Genomic DNA, 4,914 nt, shown 5'->3' on the forward strand with positions numbered 1-4,914 from the left:
TGAGTCTTAGTTCCAGTGTGAGGATCTCTAGTTGCAGCACGTAGGATCTAGTTCCCTGACCAGGGATCAAACTGGGGCCCTCCTGCACTGGGAATACTGAATCTTAGCCTCTAGACTACCATCCTATTTTTAGCTAATTCTTAAAGAATAATTAAGAGTTACCCTGTGTAGGAGACAAAGAAATAAGAGGTGGGAGGAAGAGCATTCCAGACAGCATAGCAGGAGCCAGGAATATAGATGAGAGACCACAGCATTTTAAGGTTGTTGAGGTGTTAACTTCAAGGCAGAGAAGAGTTGCAACCAGGCTGAAGAGACAAATCAGACAATGGTGGGTCCTCATAAGGCTTCCTAAGGATCTTTAATCACTCCATATGTTATGGGATGCCCCAGAAGTGGACGAGAGTGATGTTAATAGCCAGCCTGATTCTGTTAATGGATAACTAATAAAATGAACATCCTGCAATTAGATGAAAGAGATATGGAAATGTGTGGACTATGAAATAAGGGGCCCAGAAGTTTCAGGAGAAATGTATGTAAGAAAAAGGAAAAAGAACTGGGTCACAGAAGAAAAACAAAGACTAGAAAGGAAGTCTCAAATAATAAAATTGCTTCCATGCAGAGCCAAGTTGCGACCCCAGCAGCAGCAGAAGTAGAGACTCAGTAAAGGCTGATCTGGTATGTATGTGGTGGCCCAGGTAAGAGCTGCCTACAGAAGGCCAGAAGTTTCATTGTTGGCACAGGAAGATGGGCAAGAGTTGGAAATTTTAAGTTTACAGTATTTGCTCAACTCACTTTCCTCCAATAGACCCAGAACACCTTAGGGCTACCTGTCTCATCTCTGTATCCCCAGAGAGAAATATATCTTTATCTTATGATTGACTCACTTGATTTTAACTTCCATTGTAGGTAAAAGGTGAGAAAGTTTCAATGGACCATAGTCTATTGGGAGACTATCTTTAAGTCAGTGTTGATTTCTACATTAGCCTTTAAGTAATCACTTTGGTAGGATAGTTCTGGTATTTTCACCTGATATCAGATGGATTTTAGTGAGAGCAAGTCATCTGAGAAATTTTGGGCTTGCTTATTCATCTAAATAATACTGATTATTTATACTTACCTTAGTAGACCCAGAGAGAGACAAGAGGAAATGATAAACATTAAATCTAAATAAAAGCTAAATAAAAATGTGTAATACTATTAGTATTTTAAATATTGCAAACAGAGATGGCAGAATGCATGTAAAGAGCAGTGAAGCACAATTTCTTTTCTACGTGTTATCAGTCCTATGTTTAACATAAGGTCCCAAATATGTGGAAGATGATGCTACTACTCATGAGACACAGATGCACAGGGCTCACCATTTCACAGACAGTTGCCATCCACCAACAGAAAGATCTCACAGTCTCCCTTGGACAGAGGGTCATGGTAATAAAGCAGATCCATGAGGAGTACTCTTGTATCCAAAGCTGATTTGATTGCAGAAAAGCAGCCCCAATATGTTCATTGTATATTCTGTGTGTGAGATATCTAAGGATTGGTGCCAAAACGCAGCCTCTGTTCACTGGTGCCAAATAGAAATGTGGAGACGTGGGGTTTTGGGTGACATAGAAAAGAACAGCTTCATTGCTTTGGGGCCACAGCAGAATAATGCCCTCAAGACTGTGTGACCCAGCCTGGACAGAGTAGCAAGGAGTCTTCCCGTGTTCAATGAGTAGGGTGTGATCAGCTCATGGCTATTCTTTTGGTTGGTGGTGAGGTGATTGGGAGTCAGCATTATCAACCTTCTGGTTCCAACTGGGCTGGGGTCTCTGTGCTCATGGGCAGCATAAAGTTAACTTCTTTCACCTAGCGGGGATTTCAGTAGCTACAAAACACCTCAAAAGACATGACTCAATACTATCCATAGTCCTTGAGGAAGAACTAAAGATCCTTGACTTTATTTAAGGGCTAAAGTATTATTACATTATCTTGCTTGACTGTTTTCCTTTCTTTCTGTGTTTCTTCAACTCTCTGATTAAATTTATCTTTGACTGAAGTTTTTATACAGTTTTTAACTCTTTTAAAAAGGCAGGCAGAGGACCCTAATGGATTGGAGTTTATTCTGGGAAGGCCTCAAAGGGTCCAGCTCAGTCACAGGATGTACAGACTTGCAAAGAAATCTTAAAATCATTCAATGTTTTTTGCTGTTATTAACAATTTTGATGATACTATTATTATTTTGTTGTTCAGTCGCTAAGTCATGTCCGACTCTTTGAGACCCCATGGACTGCAGCATGTCAGGCTTATCTGACCTTCACCATCTCCTGGAGTTTGCTCAAACTCATGTCCATTGAGTCAGTGATGCCATCCAACGATCTTATCCTCTGTTGCTCCCTTCTCCTTTTGCCCTCGATCTTTCCCAGCATCTGGGTCTTTTCCAGTGAGTCAGCTCTTCCCATCAGGTGGCCAAAATATTGGACCTTCAGGTTTAGCATCAGTCCTTCTAATGAATATTACAACACATACATTAGGAATCTAGGAAAAATGGTACTGATGAACATATTTTCAGGGCAGGAAAAGAGGCACAGATGTAGAGAATGGATTTGTGGATATAGTGGGAGAAAGAGAGGGGGAAAATTGAGAATCAAGATTGCCAGGAGAAATATCAGTAACTTCAGATATGCAGATGACACCACCCTTATGGCAGGAAGTAAAGAGGAACTAAAGAGCCTCTTGATGAAAGTGAAAGAGGAAACTGAAAAAGCTGAATTAAAACTCAGCATTCCAAAAAGAAAGGTCATGGCATCTGGTCCCATCACTTCATAGCGAATAGATGGGGAAACAATGGAAACAGTGACAGGCTTTATTTTCTTTGACTCCAAAATCACTGCATGGTGATTGCAGCCATGAAATTCAAAGATACTTGCTCCTTGGAAGAAAAGCTGTGACCAACCTAGACAGTATATTAAAAATCAGAGACATTACTTTGCCAACAAAGGTTTGTCTAGTCAAAGCTACTGTTTTTCCAGTAGTCATGTATGTATGGATGTGAGAGTTGGGCCATAAAGAAGGCTGAGCACTGAAGGATTTATGCTTTTGAAGAATGGTATTGGAGAAGACTAATAAGATGCCCTCGAACTGCAAGGAGATCAAACCAATCAATTGCCAAATTTTGAGCAACAGAAAGACATGAATCTGACTAAACTTTTAAAAGAGCACTGCAATGAATGTATTGAGAATAGACTGAAAAGGGGCTAAACCAGAAGCAGAGAGATAGTAGGAGGCTATCACAATAATTCAACAATATACCCAAATCTATCCTCCAGCTTGATATCTATGCCCATTAGAGACACTCAAAGGGCAGGTAAAGAAGCAGAGACATTATCACTGAAGGGCCTGGTGAAAGAAATAAGCACAAATCTGGGATGGGTCTTTACCACTAGCATATATAAGTGGACTAGTTTACCTGGTGAGTTACCCCAACTAAAGAAATAACCGCTCCTTGGAGTTACACAGTACAGGTCTTACGCCTAAAGTGAAAATTCAGGATCTCAGGACCAGCGAGGCAGCATTGGGTAGCCTGGCTAGGACTAAGAAAACTAAGCAAGGGGAGCCTATAAAGTGCGGGGAAACACTGATGCTGAGAGCAAGCTTCATTCATCCACAAGGTATTTATGAGTATCTCGTATGTCCTGGGAATTCAACTAGGCAGGAGAGAGAGAGAAACAGAGAAGACATAGACACTGCCTTCAGGAAGTTCACAGTCATGTTGAGGAGATGAAAAAGAAAACAAATAATTGCAAACCAGTGAGCAATATTTACAGGATGAACTAGGTACAGTTATACCCACAGAGGAGTCATTGGTCAAACTTGACCAAAGAAATCAAGGAAGGCTTCATATGGGAGAAGGTATTTAAGTTTGATTTTGAAGGCTATGTTTGTCAGTTAATCAATGGGCTTTCCTTTCACTCACAATAAGTATCAAGGACCCTGCAGGGCTACAGAGTCCTGCATGACCTGTTCTCCTGCACCTCACCACTCTGGTCTCATTTCTTACTCTGCCTCCTGCTCACTCTGCTCCAGCCACACTGGCCTCCTAATCGCTCCTGAATGTGCCAAGCGCGCCTCTGAACCAAAACCTTTGTACTGGTTATTCTCTTTGCTGCTCTTCTTCTTTGTTCACGTGGATAATTCCCTCACCACCTCTTAAGTTTTTGTTCAAATGTCGTCTTGTCAACCCTGTTATGTTCTTTGTAAAACTGCAGCTTCCTGCACACCACCTCTATGAACTCTTGGTTCTCCTTATTCTGCCTTTTCTTTTTCATTTTTACCATTGCATTTATACCTTTCCCATGTACTCTGTAGTTTACTAATTTATTTATTATGTTTTGGGCTTCCCTGGTGGCTCAGAGGTTAAAGCGTCTGCCTGGAATGCAGGAGACCCGGGTTCAATCCCTGGGTCAGGAAGATCCCCTGGAGAAGGAAATGGCAACCCATTCCTGTATTATTGCCTGGAGAATCCCATGGAGGGAGGAGCCTGGTAGGCTACAGTCCATGGGGTCGCAAACTGTTTTTGTCTGAGTAGGGTAAAAATATAAGCTGAAAAAAAAGTCAGCAATCTTTATTTTGTTCACTGATATATCCAGAGTGCCTAGAAGAGTGTCTGTTCCATGGGCATGTCATAAATGTATGTGGAATGAATAAAGGATGAACGAAAGGATTAGCCAGACACCTCTTTTTTTCAGACATCTTTTTTACAGGTGTCTTCCTGAGAACATATAGGACACGGGTTTGCAGAATGCAGTGGTAGAATACACTTTTGATACTCACTATAAGGAATTATGTTCCCAGAAAAAAGCTCAAAAATAAGCCACTCATATTTTATTACCCAAGCTCAGTAGAAACTTAGAAATGTATCATTTGAGCAGTGCTAAA

General features: G+C 41.1%; 1 non-coding gene across 1 annotated transcript; it reads left to right on the top strand.

Annotated features, from left to right (window-relative positions):
* Positions 1-4,374: 4,374 nt before the first annotated feature.
* TRNAS-GGA (transfer RNA serine (anticodon GGA)) lies at positions 4,375-4,447 on the top strand. The gene has a single exon. It is a non-coding gene; the product is annotated as a tRNA-Ser (tRNA).
* Positions 4,448-4,914: the final 467 nt, after the last annotated feature.

This window comes from Bos mutus, chromosome 3, assembly GCF_027580195.1.
Source record: "Bos mutus isolate GX-2022 chromosome 3, NWIPB_WYAK_1.1, whole genome shotgun sequence".
NCBI lineage: Eukaryota > Metazoa > Chordata > Mammalia > Artiodactyla > Bovidae > Bos > Bos mutus.